We start from the raw sequence: 17,412 nt of genomic DNA on the forward strand, positions 1-17,412 counted from the left end.
ATAGATCTTGCACTGCAGAACTGTAATGATGAATTAAAACAGAAAACAGTTTTTTTAAAAAGTGTACTTAACTAGCAGATAATATCATAGTAAAAACCAGTTTCCTTTCCTTTCGGATCATCTGCCTAGGGTCTGATAATTAAAACATTCTTATTTATCTGATGGTAAAATAAAATCCGCAAATAGTGAACTGATTATGCTTCCACTGTTCCCATTGCTCAGATCCTTGTTTGCAAACTACTTTTTTGTTTTAATTACAGTAGTTTTATTCCTTTTGTTTTACGGTTTATATCCCATGTTTCTGCTCATGGGGCACTTAAGGCAGTAATGAGAAAATAATAAAACATAAGCACTTAAAACAGCACAAAATCTACCCCAATCTAGTTCAAATTTAAAATACAGCGCTTGGCTATTAAGAATCTCATCTGTGATAACTTAAGCTCCGCTACTCCAGCCTCTTCCCCAGGGCATGATCGATGTCTTAACGTCTTACTGTGAGCCCACTCTAACTTTAAATAAATATGATCCTGAAACCTGAAGACAAGAGTTTTCCACCATTCTGTAATGGCAAAAAGACAGAAAAAGTGCTATAAATTCTAAAACAGACACAGCACAATTACAAATACAACAAACAAAACCAAATCTTTCCACTTAATGTGAAGTGACTTCTATGTGTCTTGATCTCCTCAAAAAAAGTAAGTGAAGGCCTTGGGTACAAAAAGGTTGCCCACCCCCCGAAATACTTCTAATCTCTTTATTTCCAACAGCCTCTTTCAACCTTTCCAGATATTTCATTAGTACGCAGAGGCATTGGTAGGATCAAATAATGCTATTTTCATGTCACTTCATTTAATGATAGCTTCTGAGCTAGAAATAAAAGTCAAAAATAAATAAAAGGATCTAACAAAATAGGGGAGGGGGGTCATTTAGCTAAATAAAAGTTAGCGCATGGTACAGTAAAGATAGCCGAAGGGTACTTCTACAAGTCATATGGCCAGAAATGACAACTACTTATAGAAAACCTAGTTCTTTTTACATATTTTACATACACTATCAGATGATTACCGGCTATGCAGTTGTAAATATTTTGTAAATGTATCCTGTAAGAAGGCAATGGTATAAACTCATCCACGGTGACCATAATATATACTGGAATCTGAAGGGCTTATTAGACTTTTGTTTTATTTTTAAAATGGGGGTGAATGGAGCGGTTGGAGCCATTTGAAATCATCATATGGAGGTCAGGAGGATTAGGGTATAGTACTTACTGGTCCCAGCGAGTCTCACAGTCTCTGACACCAAGCACAGATTCCAGGGGTGATATGGAAAGACACTGCAAAGGGAGGCTGGCTTGAAAACATGAGCTGAGCCAACAACAGTGGAGAGAACAGGAGACCTGAAACACTCAGAAGGCTGTATGAACTGAAGAGCAGGGCTAGCAATTGAATCTAGATCCTTCTGGCTGGGATCTTTGGGGATGAATGCAGCTGGACCACTCTGGAGTTTGTCAACAACATCAACTGCAGTTGAGAGGGCTTAAGGACCCCAAGGCTGAATGCTGGCTGGTAAGGGTAATGAGACTGCTAGTGATCCTGATTACACCACCTGTGACATCATAAAGCTGGCCTATTTGGCACATGCAGCCTGGCTCTGGGTAGGATATTTGGTCATATCTCCCTCCCTCCTCCTTCTCTCTTCCTCACCCCCCTCTCCACCCCCCATAATGCTACTTAGCTGATGGATTTTTAAGAAAACAAAGTATCTCCTCACTGAATGCATAAATAATTTCTGGAATTCATCTACAAAGGATTTTATAAATAATAAATATAACAATAATTTAAGCCTAGAGTTACACAGAGCTTCAATATATTTGGAGATGAGATATTGATTATTGGATAATCAAAAATAAGAGAGAGATTTTTGCCTCAGATCCCTGAATAAAGTTATCCTGAAAGCAAGCAGCTTGTCACTGTGAAAAGGATATTGCTGAATCACAAGAACAGTTACTCTGAATAAGCCAGTTGGCCTTTCTTCAAATCAGTAATGGCTTAATCTATTACATTAATTGCTTTCAGGGTCATATTTCTTGTTATTCATACTTTGTGATGCACTTTTAACTCTAAAAAAAAACCTATTGGAAATTCGTTTTTACTCATTTTCTATAATAACTATAAAAACATTTTTCTATGGTATTACCCAACTTTTCATAATACAAGTTAACTTATATGATAGAAAAATAAAACTATAAGTAATAAAAAATTATAAATGCAGCTTAGGTCCACTGTTCTTACCAAAACACCATCAGAATAGGGTGATTTTGAATGATTTGTAAAATGCAAGCAAGAAGGGAGAGAGTTCTCTAGGGTTGAGGCTGCCACTAAAAAGATACCTCTGGGCTCTCACTCCCTTAAACTCGGGTCAATGGGACTCTAGAGCATTCCTTCTGCACATGATTCTGGTCAGAAGAGGCAATCCTACCAGCAGAAAAGTCCCAACCCTTTCAAGGTTAAAATCAGCAGCTTGAGTTGGGCCCAGAAAGTTACTGATAATCAATCTAGCAATGCCAACATAATTGTAAAACTGCTGAATTCACTTTTTCCTGTCAGTGCTCAGGCTGCTATACAGTATTTTGTACCAACTAGAGCTCTCAAGTATTTTCAATGGTAGCCCTAAATAAAGAACGCTGTGGTCGTTTAACTGTGAAGCGTTCAGGAGATGGATCATTATAGCAAGTGCGCTCTGGTTTCAAAAAGACTGCACTTGGAATGCAAGCTGAAGCCTGACAAAAGAATTAAGCATATCTGCAATTCACAGACGATTCCCAAGCTAAACATCTGTTCTTTTTTATGAGATACTACCTCACCAAGACCCAACTTAGGGATCAGGATTGAGCTACATCTGCCATTCACAAACAGAAAGTCCATCTTTCAGGGATTTAATCTGAGGCCATTTTGAGCTCATTCCAATCTCTAGACACTGAGGATACCTTATGCCAAACTGGTGAATGATCTCTTCAAATGGTTTCATGAACCTATTAAAGCAATGGGAAAAAGAGCCAAGATCTATGGCAACCCATACTGGAGGATTTTAGAGCTGGACTATTTTTTCCCATGCCCATCAACTGATAGATTTCTACTCAGTAGATAAACCACTGCAAAATGGTGCCTTCTATCCAAAACTCAGAGACAGCACAAGAGAATATCATGGTCTGTGCAACTGAATGATGCTAAGAGTCCCAATAAGACTACATATGTGCATTTTCCCAATCTGTTTCTCATACAAGTCAAAAACCAGATTAATCAATTATATTTTGGTCCCATGGCTAAGCCTGAACTCGATTAGAAATGGTCCAGACAATCAACTTCATTTAGAATTCATCTTACTACTAGCTAAACCTTTACCACATATTCCAATTATTCCCTAAATGGTAGAAGAAAAGTTGCCCAATTTAGTTGGATTGAGCAGCTGTCCTTTCAGAAGAGGATAGACCACAATCTCCTCTGAGGAAAATAGATGATCCCTCCCTCTTTGTTGAGGAAAAAATGATCAACCTCTAAATCTAACCACCTTCAATTACTCAAAGAGTTGGGACAGAGATGGAATCTACAAGGTGGTGCTCATGTCACAGTGCAGCCTACCTACTCTTAAATTAAAACTACATTATAACTTTCTACCCAATTCCATCTGATCTTGCAAGATGTTGCCTGAATTATACTGTAAAACCATGACCAAGTTGTATCTTATTCCATGGTACCGTTGGCAATTCTATCTTTAAACAATTTCATAAAATTGTCCAAGATGAAATTCTTTCATCTGTATACCCAAAAGCTGTGGATAATCCTAGCTAAAATCATTTGATACTCATCTGCAGATAATAGAAATATCTGCAATAAAAGAAATATAAATGCTTTGCCATTCTTTTCCTCTCAGGATACTCCTATGATACTCCTATGCTACCATATTTACTTCCATTCATTCACTATTTTCCCACTATCATTGTTCTAGATGTTTCATGAGCAGCTTCAATCCCCCAGGATCTGAAATCCAAGAGAGGTTACCTGGGGACAATCTCATCTAGAGTTCAAGTCACTGCAGAATTCCAGAGACCTAGATGTGCTATGTAACTATCTGATAATTAGAAAGACCACCACTGGTCCTCAGGAATTTGTTCAGATCCATTAGGCACTTGGATAGGACTACTTTAATTGGCTCACCATTCCTAAAAACATCAAGCAAGGGCACAAAAATATGTGTGCACCATAGCAAAGCACTAATGTCTACTAACTTGAGATCACAGTTCCACATCTGTGAGATTTGCATTAGATCTAAATGTGACCTCTCATATGTATCAGGCCAGAGATGAGCTTGGATAAGGCCAGGGTCACTATGGAAGCCATAAACTCTCAAACATGGAGATTTAAATCACCCAGCACTCAAAGGCTAAGCAATTCTAATACCAGCCCAGGCATGAGCTCTACAGATACAGAAAACCTCAGTTCTGCATAACTGCACTATAATTCACCCTTTCTGCGACCAGGGTATTTTTCTTTTTTAAAAAAGTGGATCGCAAGTCATTTATAACCAATACACAGTTATTACATAAGAAGGTTTTCTGTGAGAAAATGAATGCAATGTAATTTAACAAATCAGCTGCCCAATCCACTTGCACTTTCAATACCATTGTATTGTAATTAGACAGAAATTTCCAATTAATCAATTCACTAATCATGCACAATGATTGCACATATTGGCATTCATTATTTTGAAACAAGTCAGCTACTTTAGATTCTGATCTACTTCAGATGCAACCTAGTTAATTTCCCATTAAAAAAACCACTATAATTTGCAAATTGAAATGCTAAGTGTAGCCTCAAATAATTACAGAAGATGAAATTCAGTATTTTCTCTTTTGATTCCTTCTGCAAGAACTGATGTGATGCAAATTCCTAATTCAGTGTATTACACTGAGCGGATGGAGAAGGGCAAACAAGTGTTAATGTTCCAAGTAATGCATCCGCCAAAAGCAGAACTCCGAGGCAAATAGAGTCCTCAAAGAACATATTTATTGGATACATCATATTGGCACAGCTGGTGAAAACCAACTCTAAAAGTTCCTGTGGGTTTTAGTGTAATTAACAGAGCAAATGTTTCCCTCCTCAGATGTCACAGGTGTCAGTTGAAAGTTCATGATCTTGTCCCCCACCCACCAATCCATCACATGGTCCAATCTTCTTCCACGCTGGCATCTCCACCCCGCTGGTTCCGGTCAGGTGTTGAGGTGCGGAGACAAAGAATAACCTTGAGCTTCTAGAAAGGAATTTTTTGTTTTGAAAACAACACATTCTATTCCCCCCCTCTTGCTATTCCCCCCCCCCCCTTAATGAAAAGGCATACTAAAGATGAAGCTAGGCCAAAGATTCTTAAAGGAACCGCTGCAGGCCTGACAACGGGTCACATTGTCCAATGAAAGTAGCTTGGTCATTCCTCTCCTCCTTCAACTGCCAAATGTTGGGATGACCTTGGTTCACACAAGAAAACATTTTGTTTTGACTGCTAGCCAGTCTATCTACTTCCCCCACAGGGTGCTATGAGGGGCAAAAGATGGCTTCAGCCACATTCACTTCAGAGTTGACAACAAGTCAAAGTAACATTCTTAAGCATTTTTCCTGCTCACCTTATAATTGTCAACCAAACTATAAAGAGTTCACTGAAAAAATAAAATGTGAAGGGGAGAATCTTTTCAGACTAACATGTTTTATTAAAAGATATAAAGTTTCGGGAGCTACAGCCCACTCTATCAGATAGGCTGATATGTCTGTCTTCCTACAATGAAGAGAAAAAGGATAATTTGAAGCTTTTCTTTGGGAGTTGAAGAAGAATAGCATTGTTCACATAATACTTTTTTAATGTGTTAAACACAATCCGCTTCACTAAGTATTCTATCTTCTTGTGAGGGACAAATCTGCCTTTTCCAGGAGACAACTGTGTGTACATAAAGTGTGTGTAAATTGCATTGATATCAACTAAAAGGAAGAGGGATAGTGATCCTGGAATCCACAGAGAATTTGCACAGCTAAGTGATAGCAAACATATCCTTTCCCTCATTCCTTCATTCTCACATAAAAATAAGTGATAGTATCACCTGTGGTTGGCAGGGAAGACAGGAGTCTTGTTGCATTTTTGTGTCCTTGTGCATTTCATGTGGATTAGCCAAATGAGATAAATCTCACCAAACTCATTGGAAAGATGAGCAACTGAAGTTCACACATTGCACTAAATTATAATGTGATTTGTTTACATTTAGCTTAACATGATGTATGAACCAAACAAATGACAACTTGGTTTGGTTCACACCAAACACAATGAAATCACAAAGAAACAACTCACGACACACCTAATGTGTTTGGCCAGTTGATATTACACATTTATTTATTTACCTAATTTTTATAACCGCCATTTCAACCAAGGGGATCTGGACAGTGAACCATTCTAAAACAAATAAAAACAGTAGAAAATAAACACCTACAGCAGGCAAAATATAAGCATAATAATTGTCAATAAAGACAAGAATTGGTCCCCTTAACAATACCCCCATTAATGAATGTGCCCTTATTAATTTTATTATTATTATTATTTTCTTTCAGGAAAATCCTGAATGAAACATCAGTACAGCCAGTGTGGGTTTCTTTAAAATGACAAGTACTTAGTTACATAAAATTTGCAACTGAAGGTGGCATAGTTCAGGTATATTGCTGATTCTTGGTTAATACTAAACTGCACTATTAGTTTAATAAGCGTCAGCTCTTTGAGATAGGTAAGGTCAAGAAATTAGGCATGGGAGGGATTTCAAGAATACTCTTGACTGAAGCAAAGTAGTAAAATAAAATCCTAAGAGTCTATTGTAGAAGTCTTTCTCTGCCCCGCATTATACTGAAACAAATCAGGATGGGGTTCTTTGCAGTTTCTGTCACACACTTCCTTCTTCCTCAGGACTGCATAATCTTTTCTGCCAGTCCACCATCCAGCCCAGGGGTAAAATCAACTTATCTTTGCTACCGGTTCGGTAGCAATGTGAGCGCCACCTCCCCGCATGCGCAGGGCCTTCCGTGCATGTGCAGAGCATCAAAAAATGGATGTGATGATGTCCAGGTGGGTGGGCAGAGCCTGCTACTGAGCATGCCTGCAAAGGTAAGCAAACAATGGGGGGGGGATCTGCTGCGCCACGTGATTTATATTAGCTAGAAAGCAGAAAATCGTCGGAAATACCGGTTTGGCTGAACCGGTAGCATTTTTTTACTACTGATTCCTGAACCGGTGGTATTTTTACTACCAGTTCGGGCGAGCCAGTTCGAACTGGTAGCATTTCATGCCTGATCCAGCCCCTTTAACCCCTTACTCACTCCTTCCCCTTTCCCCAAGGTCAACTCCACATTTCTTTACAATACCACTTTTCAAAACCCAAAACCTGGAAGTTGACCTATTTAGTGGAAAGCTAGTGGAATTTATTTTAAAGCAGGAATCCAAGTTCAACTATAACGCAAAGCTGAGATTATCTAAAAACACCAAACCAGGCCAGAGCACATATTTTTTTTCTAATTCAAAAGAAGAATGGGAGCGAAAAGAACAGCATTTCTCTCTATTTTTCAAGGTCATCATTGCATGGTTCAAACTTTGCTGACAAATTTATACTCCCTGTGGTATGATAAATAAGCCAGAGTGTCTTGCACCACATAATGGTAAGCAGTACATAGGAGGGAAGTGATCTTTTGGGGATTAGGCTGCCTTTTAATTCTTTTGGGAACTCCCTAGGACAGAGGCAGTGATGTCCCGAGAATGCTGCGGTAGGCAAGTTTAAATTTTTCAACCTTCTTTAGAGGATTTTGAGGATGTCTGTAAGGTAATGCAAGCAGTCCTCAACTTACAACAGTTCACTTAGTGACTGAAGTTACAACAACACTGGGAAAAAGTGACTTATGACCATTTTTCACACTTATGTCCATTGCAGCATCTCCATGGTCACATTTGGGTGCTTGGCAACTCATTCACATTTATGACTGTTGCAGTGTCCCAGAGTCATATGATCCCTTTTTGTGACCTTCTGAGAGACTGGAGGGGCGGCCTGTCTCATATGTGGGGCATAGGTTCCGCAGCATCCTTTCCTTGCCTCACTGGGTGGGATGGGCTGATGTAATGGGATAGAGACAGTTCCGTAAGTAACTTAGCCCAATGTCATGTAGGGCTTTAAAGTCATAACCAACACCTTGAATTGGACCTGGAAGCAAACTGTCACCCAATGCACCTCACGCAGCAAAAGTATTACCATATTTTTCAGAGTATGAGATGCACCTTTTTTCCTCAAAAAAGAGGCTGAAAATCTGGGTGCTTCTTATACACTGAATACAGCATTTTTTGCCTCCCAAAGCTCCGCCCCTTCACCAAAATGGCCATGCATAGCTTTTAGAAGGCTTTCAGAGAGCTCCTGGGGGCTGGGGGGGGAGGAATGAGCAAAAAAATGGGCTGTTTTTTGCTCAATTTTGCCCCCCCCAGCCCCCAGGAGCACTCTATAAGCTTCCTAATGACCTTTTTTTTTTTGACAAAAAATGGGCCCGTTTTTGCAAAAAACGAGCCATTTTTTGCCAACTCTCCCAGGAACAATCTACAAGCCTCCTAAGGGCTATTCATGCCTTTCTGGGAAAAAAGGCCGTTTTTGGAAGGTTTGCAAAGTGCAAAAACTTTTTTAAAATTTTTTTGCCTCTTCAAAACCTTGGTGCGTCTTATACCCCAGTGCGTCTTATACTCCAAAAAATACGGTACATCTGTTCTTCTTTCAAGGTAAAGGTAAAGGTTCCCCTCGCAAATATGTGCTAGTGGTTCCTGACTCTAAGAGGCGGTGCTCATCTCCATTTCAAAGCTGAAGAGCCAGCACTGTCTGAAGACGTCTCCGTGGTCATGTGTCACATGACTAAATGCCGAAGGCACACAGGACGCTGTTACCTTCCCACCAAGGTGGTTCCTATTTTTTCTACTTGCATTTTTACATGCTTTCAAACTGCTAGGTTGGCAGAAGCTGGGACAAGTAATCTGAGCTCACTCCATTACGTGGTACTAGGGATTCGAGCTGCCGAACTGCTGATCTTTCTGATCGACAAGCTCAGTGTCTTAGCCACTGAGCCACCATGTCCCTTCTTTAAAAAAAATAAAAAAGATGCTCAAAATTGCTTGTGTGGCTATATTCTACACCAGCTGAAGCCTCTGGGTACTTGCTTTAAAAATCACCTGCTATCCAGGTATTATCCCGGTATTATCAAGGTATTTACTTTAAAATCACTTGTTAAGTCGAAATGTGCTTGAAATAGGAATCTTGCTTCAGATTAAGAACAAAATATCCTCACTTGAATTGTGTGACAAGTCAGCTTTATTCTCTCAGAACAAACTCAAAACATCTTAAGAGTTTGTTCCGACTTCAAAGCAACACTCCCAGAACATATGTAATTTGTTCTAAATTTGGAACACATGAAACACCCCATTCTGAGACTGAACAGCTCATTTTTATATGAAAATGCTGCCGCTCATAATAACCAACCTTTTCCCCCTGAGATTTAATTTAAAAAAAAAATTTTTTTAATTTGAGTTCAAAACCAATTCTTGGAACACACAAGTTTTATTGCAAGGCTAGAATATTCAAAGATTTAGTACAATTTTCCCCACTTCTATAATGAATTGCATGGATAGATGATCAGCTGAAAACATTATTTTCCTTTTTTCTTCTAATTAAATCTGCTAATGAGCAATTTGTTCAGTATATATTTTTTCTACTGAATCATCTCCTCACTAACTTCTAATAAATTTATCTTTGCTTTCTTTCTGAATTATAAAACCCCTTCATTCCCCAGCCCCTATATTATCCAGATATTTGCAATAATGCAAGACTGCTGTCCTAAGTAACTCCGTATAGCTATTGTTTAAGAGTAGCAGAATGGTTCAGCAAATCTTGTAAGGTACCCTTTATAATCACTGTTTAATCACTGGGGGGAAGTTCTGGAAAGATACCTCATTTTATACACTGTGCTAAGTTACGTCTTCTTTTAATTATGGCATGTTAAATAGATCAGAGGATTGGTATATGCTTCATATTAAATGCAAGCCATGGTTTATCAATCACAATAGCGAATATGAATTATCCATGTTAAGCATAATGCCAGTATTCAGTCAATGGGCTCTTTCACAAAGCGATGGATCCAAGGTTTAATGGTTGTGAGGAGGCTATTACTTGGTAATAGCCTCCTCACAACCGCCAGCCCACTGCGGAGTCAGATTTCAGATGAATGGAGATGATCCACCAGGAAAAAGGTGATCTTCACTAGAAAATGGGAGAAAACCTCTTATGTAAAGTAAGGCTTCAACTAGCTTCCTGCAGGAATGCTGTTTTCAGAACTCTCTACTTTGGTGGCTGTTTCTGATTTAGTTGCCAGAGAGAAGATAATTTCACTTAATCAAGGAACTACCAAGGAGAAAACCACCTCCTGTCCACCAACATTGGCAGGGCATTATATAAGCAGGGAAAAAACCCCACACATGATCTTACCTAGTCAGTAATGAAACATTTTCAAGCAAATAGCGACACTCAGAAAACACCAAGGATGCCACCACTTAACTCTGAACAAAATGTATTCCTTTCTAATGGTTCCTTCTGCCAGGCTGATCACCATTGTCGTAAATTAGTCAGATGTTTTGCCAGTCTAGCTGATTCAGAGTATCTGGCAGCAGGGATGGTTGTGCCAAGGCCTGGAACAAATGTTCTCTGGATCAGTGCAGATTGCAACTCAACATACAGTACAGATCACAACTCAACAACTTACCACCACAATTGAGTCCCACATTTCTGTTGCTAAGCAAGACAGCTATTAAGTGAGTTTTGCTCCACTTGTGCCAGCTTTCTTGCCACAGTTGTTAAGTGAATCATTGCCATTAAGTTAATAGCACAGTTGTTATGTGAATTTGGCTTCCCCATTCATTTTGTTTGACAAAAGATCACCAAAGGTGATCCCATGCAGTGGTGAAATTCTTTTTTTTTTACTACAGGTTCTGTAGGCATGGCTTGGTGGGTGTGGCAGGGGAAGTATACTGCAAAATCTCCACTCCCACCCACTCCAGGGGAAGGATACTGCAAAATCCCCATTCCCTCTCCACTCCTGGGGGAAGGATATTGCAAAATCTCCATTCTCACCCCACTCCAGGGGAAGGATATTGCAAAATCTCCGTTCCCACCCCACCTCTGGGCCAGCCAGAGGTGGTATTTGCCAGTTCTCTGAACTACTCAACGTTTCCACTACCGGTTCTCCAGAAACCTGTCAGAACCTGCTGAATTTCACCCCTGATCCCATGACCCCAGGACACTCCAACCCTCATAAATATGAACCAGTTGCCAAGCATCCAAATTTTGATCATATGACCACTGGGATGCTTCAACAGTCATAAATGTGAAAAATGGTTATATCACTGTTTTCAGTGATGTTGTAACTTCCAGCGGTCATAAACAAAAAGTTCTAGGTTCTAGGTTGAGGACTCCCTTCATTTGTACAAAAACAGAGCAAACTAGGTGAAATGGCACCTTCTAATTTTTTTTATTTTAACAGAGGTGCACATCCCAAGCAACATCAGGCTATTCCATACCTACTTGTGGTTTAGTATGTTTGTGGAGAGGAAACAGAAAAAAAAGGCTAGGTTGTAAGATACAGATGCGATTTTAGATTTAATGAGAAAGTGTTACATGTATAAATTGCAGCAATATGTTAAGGTTTGAGAAATCAATACATGGAACTAGCCTGAACATTTCACCATAATGAAATCACTTAATAGGAAATGTATGTGCTGAATATATGAGAGTGAAAATGAGCTTGAAAATGCATTACTAAAATGTTATCTGTGGAGAATTGTTTCTTCCCTGGATAGTTCCAGGGAAACTAAGCCAAGTACATACATGTTATAACTTTATTTCATAAATTATGAATCATTTACATTTATATGATTTGGGGCTATTAGATAATTTTCCTTTGATGCAAATCTTCTTGAAAGTCTAATCCGTGCATTCCTATCAAAACCCAGAATAAGAATGACCCTTGGTTTACCTGAAGGGTCCTTTTCCATGCGCATGTGAGAGTCCAAGCAAGTGTTAAGATTTTCAATCCAGTCTATTGGGCAGAGGGACAGAATTTAAACCTTGCTTGGACTCTCCAAGCAGCGCACGGGAAAATAATCAATGTAATATTGAATGGTTGATTAGTCTGCAACTGCAGTATTTCACCCTATCAGGAGGAACTTGACATTTTGAGCTAAAGAGAAAGAGAGAAAAAGCTGAGAATGGCTGAAATAATGAATTCAGAGGCTTTTGATATCCAAGAATGGGAGGCAAATCAGAAAGGAAGAGAGTAGAAGGAAGCTGTGAAACATCTTCGATCGCATGTAGTGAATAATTCATATAATTAAACTCCAGCCTAAAAATAGACAAAATAAACAACATTTAACATAAAATATAAAAGCATGACCGATAAAAATTATTATATTTCAGATTGGATTATTACCCCAGTGCTGTGCCTCAGATTTTCAACAGCTTTTATAAAACAAAAGAAAAAAAAGATCTGGAAAGATCTTCATAGAGCAGATGTCAAAAAAATATTCTGCATTTTTAAAAGGCCTTTAACACATAACAAATGAGGCAAGATGAGACTGACAAACTTAATTTTTTCCCCTTATGTCTCAGAAGCACTTCAAATGCTGCATTGAGTTCTTAAAGGAAAAGCAGGACATACAACTAATTAATAAAATAACACCTTGAAGAGTGAAAATCAGAAGTTTCTCAAATGAATCTGAATTCAGGAAGGACCTACAGGAAGAGCAGTCTCATTCCTGCTACCATTCATTTTTATCCCAGGAACTGTTCTGTTTTGAAACCACTGGATGTAATTACTTCCTACTATAGAAGAAAAATCAGTAGGGAAAAAAGAACACACTGATATTTTAGGAAGTTTCTGGATACCAGACGGTTGAAGGCTCCCAGGAATTATATATCTTCAATTTTGTCTTTCATAAAAATGTCTAATTGGAGCCTTAGTGTGGTTTTGTATATACAGAAATGCAGAGTAGTGCAACATAAATTGCAGGGATAAAGCACTCTTTCAGGAAAGCAACCCATCTGGAATTTGAGAGTAAAAAATGCAGCCTAATCATAAATTGACATGCACAGAACTGTTCTCTTAACATTATATTTTGAGAGCATTTTAGTTTGATTTTTACATCAACCCCAACCTGACCTTCAGAAAATCAGTAAAGGCTATGAAACCTGTACACAATGCATGTATGGTGTTTACTATCTGGAGAAAACCTTGTCTAGGGAAAAGATACTGTAAGAAAATGAAGATTCAACTCCTATCATGGTAGACTACCCAATGGATTTGTGGACTTGCTTTTCCATGAAAGAGCTATTAGAAGGAATTTCTAAAATATTTATTAGAAAGGTGGGATCATAGAAACTTCATTTTAATTATCTCAGACAAATAAACTTAGCAAAATTCACCAAATATATCACTATATATAAATAAATGAATGGCTAACTCCTACAGTAAGCAAAATATCAAATGAAATTTCTGAATCTCAAATCCTGTTTTATCAGTATTCATGAAATATGATCTCCCTAAGAAGGAAAATGGAAAAAAAACCTACAGCACATCTCAGAACAAATTATACTAGAAAAAAGCATTAAACAATGCTCCTGTATTTTAATAGCTTTAATAATTCACTGATAATTTGAACTTCTTTCACAATAATCATCATATTGTTCTCTGAACTGTTTTAGCAAAAATGTCTTTTGGAAATAATACTATTAAACATCAGGAATTTGGGCTTTCTTGTCTGTGGCTTCAATCTTACATTTAAAAGACTAAATAGATTTGTTTTTAATGAGAAAAAAGTCCAGAACCATTTAGAATGGCTTCTAAATGTTGTATTAGAGATTTAGAATTAGTGGTATCACAAACCTTAGCAGACATTGAACTAATCGCTTGCAGAACAAATGGTGCATCAGTATTCCAAGACAGGTAACTTTGAAGCAATAGATTCATAATGTTGACAGTCTCCATACAAACTGCTAAGAGGTAATGCTCAATTTATAACAGCAACTGGACGGAAGCTTCTGTCTTTAAGCAATACACAATTACATCACTTAACCATGCTCAACAGAAAGTATAAAATATTGGAGAGAAGGGCCAAGTTTGTACCAAAGAGATGCTAGCTAACCAAAGATATGAGAAAAAGAATAAAAGTCACGAGGGACATTTTTAAAGCAACTTTTTAGCAGCTTTTAGCAGCTTATTTCTCAAATTTGGCACCACGTTCTTTAATCTTTGAGTTGCTCATTTCCTGAAACAAACCTTGGATAACAACATCATGTTGATCTGGTTAGCAAGTGCTATTGCTTATAATGATTATGTCGAAAACCAGATGTAGTTCTTCAACTGAATGATTGGAACAAAGATGCTATGGATGCTACAAGGCCTATACTGATAATGTGATCAGTTTAGAGAGTAAGTGCCAAACAAAGTCTAACAACTTTGGTGACATCATCTCAGAGCATCTGACCATCCTTCTATATTAATGAACTACTTATATGTTGATTTATTTTTCATGGGGAAAAAAGAACTTTTATTACCATATTTAAAAACCACTTAATTTAAGTTGATGTGTTTGGGATTTTATGCTACAGCACTTAACTTAAAGCTTCAATGCATTTTTTTCTGTTAATGAAGTAACAATTACTATTATTTTTCATCTACTATAGCTAGACAAGTTTCCAAACAGAGGCAAAAATATTCTTTCTATCCTTGCAGAATACTTACATGCATATGTGTTTTAAATAATTGAAAGTAGAGAACAATTTGAAGGTTCTGTTCAAAATTCTTTAAATCACAACTGATTTTCCTCTTCTTGCCAAACAATTTAAATTCTCTATGATTTCTGGTCAACAAGCCTCAAAAAAAAAAAAAGCAGAGTTATTTGAAAAAGCATCTGTCTTACTTCCAGGAACTCAATTGCCCAATATAGCAATTAACCTGTCACCTTTCACTCTCTCCCCCTCCATTTTCCAAACAAAACCATTAAATGAATTATTCCCAAATATATCAGTCACTTAGCTGCACAATAAGTTTTTATTTTCTCCTTTCCCTAAAAGAAAAGAAGCTGAATTGTTTGAAATGTGTAATTATCAGTCATTAGGTAGGGAAAAGGTTTAAGACTCATCAAGTCTTCCCCTCCAGTCTTTTATGGAGGGGGGAAGATAACTTTTTACCCTTGGTAAAAGTGTCTGACATTAGTAAAGAAATGGAGGGGGGAGGGAGGGAGGGAGAGAGAGAGAGGGGGGGGAGATTTACAGCAAAGCACAAGTTGGTAAATCATTTCTAATTCTAGTTCTTTCCTCTAGTCAAGTGGAAAGCGTCATGCTTTTCTATGAGTCTATTTATTATAACTTCGCTTTCTTCCTCTGAACAATAATTTAATCTCTCCCAAACAGTACGCCATTATATTGCAATGAATACTATGCTGGTAATCCTCTTTACAAATAAAAAGGAAACCTAAACCATTATTTTATTTTCCTCTTCAGTCACCCCAGAGAAGCATATAGGAAAAGAGAACAGAGCATGCCAGCATGGAAGAAACAGTTCATACCTTTCCAGTGACCAGAACCATCTAGGTATAGTGGAGATATCATCACTTGGATATCATTAAGCACACCATGAACTTCCCTTTTGTGATGATTCAAGCAGCATTCCTTTGCTTGCAACCTTTCTTTCCATCTCATCAGCTATTATTTTGCCACAAGGCAAGTTTTCAGCACCATGGGTTTCCTTGCAAATCTATCTGATAGGCCGCAGTTGCTTTCATCGTGGATGTGTCCCTGGCTTTTATCTTTTAACAAGGCCTTCTATACTGGGTAAACACACAAGAGTTTTTTTCAAACTTAAAACGTTTCTTCTCCTGGATATGAAAAGAGGCAGGCAGCCATTAGGTAACAAATAATCTATTTTGTAGCAGTACAAAATCATAACATTTCCTTCTTTTTATTTAATTTCTCAGCACTTTCTCCCATCATTACATTTTCATTTTTTTTTCCTGTCAGAAATTGTAAATGCTTTAGAAAGGATGGAGGACCATTAAAAATCATCATGGAGCTCTGGGAGACGTATTGCTCAGTTACGTGCGCTTGACAGGTTTTCTTCATCACAAAATGGCTACAAGTTAAACGGAGGACTGATGGTAGAGAAAGGGAGAGCTGCTTTTCTATACCCCGCGTGTTCATTCCTGCCAGCTGATCGTTTGCAGAATAGATAAAATATAGAAACAAATTTCATCCCTGCAGATTGGAAAAGTAAAAAAGGGAGAATATTCTAAGATTAAAAATCAGATGCCTTTAAGACCTCTGACCTATATATATATTCTGGAAGAAATCGTAGCAGCATTTTTTTTTAAATTAAAGAGGGCCAGAGAGACTACCATAACATTATGTGGTATATGTTTTTTTGTTTTTTTTGTTCCTAGTTTACTATGTTCAACTGCAAGTTTAAGTTATTCGGTCCGTTATATATAGTTCAGGCCCTGACTTACCGAAATATTGAAAATTCTTCTGCTGGAATTTTTACACCAGGCTAAGTAGGATGGGATGGTTCAAGAAGAAAGCTTCAGAAATTTCCCTTCTTGTATTATAGGTCCATTCATAATGTGTCTCTGTTGCTCTGTAGTTCCCAGTAAATATTTCTTTGGATATTCACCTATTTTCTCTATCTATAAGAAAGATCTTACTTCCTTATAGCAATTGGAATACTATTGTCCAATTTCCACATTGTCCATTAATACAATATCCCCCTGTAGAATTTCAATATCATTTTCTTTTCATTACATTTGGTAGCCGCCACCCTGGTTTGTTTGCAAATTCCTTATTTTCTTTGAATTCACTTTTATTTCCATTTCTCTTACCAATAACATAGATAATAATCACCGTAAAACTTAATGTGTTGAGCAATACTTATTTTCTCTGGATATTTCTTTAATTCTCCTTTTTTCTTTACTTCATCCATGAAAAGAGGCATCCAAAACAGCTTGTGTTATCTCTTAACTCATCATTTTAAATTCACAATTATTTTGTATTAAATAACTTCCAATAAAAGCTTTACTTGAACCCCAAACCATTTTTAAATCTACATTTTACCTTTAAAAAAAACCATTTTTAAAATTCTCCACCATTGCTTCTTTCTTTACCAATCTTTCATTCAATCTCCAACTAAAAGACTTAGATTTTCTTTTATAAAACAAATTCATAATATTAAGATTCAAAAAGTCTTTGATAATATCTCTGATTTAGAAACA

The 17,412-nt window shown here is 37.6% G+C and overlaps 1 protein-coding gene and 1 long non-coding RNA gene across 3 annotated transcripts in view; both read right to left on the minus strand.

The window, feature by feature from the left end:
- Window positions 1-17,412, minus strand: part of PLCB1 (phospholipase C beta 1) — a 510,832-nt gene that overhangs the window by 282,917 nt on the left and 210,503 nt on the right. The window lies entirely within an intron of this gene.
- Window positions 12,349-16,196, minus strand: LOC309385594. Its single transcript, XR_014174259.1, has 3 exons — window positions 15,718-16,196; window positions 14,892-15,022; window positions 12,349-12,494 (listed from the first exon to the last, which is right to left on the minus strand). It is a non-coding gene; the product is annotated as an uncharacterized lncRNA (long non-coding RNA).

This window comes from Natrix helvetica (assembly GCF_964273705.1).
Source record: "Natrix helvetica genome assembly, chromosome: 2".
In the NCBI taxonomy this organism is placed as follows: Eukaryota; Metazoa; Chordata; class Lepidosauria; order Squamata; family Natricidae; genus Natrix; species Natrix helvetica.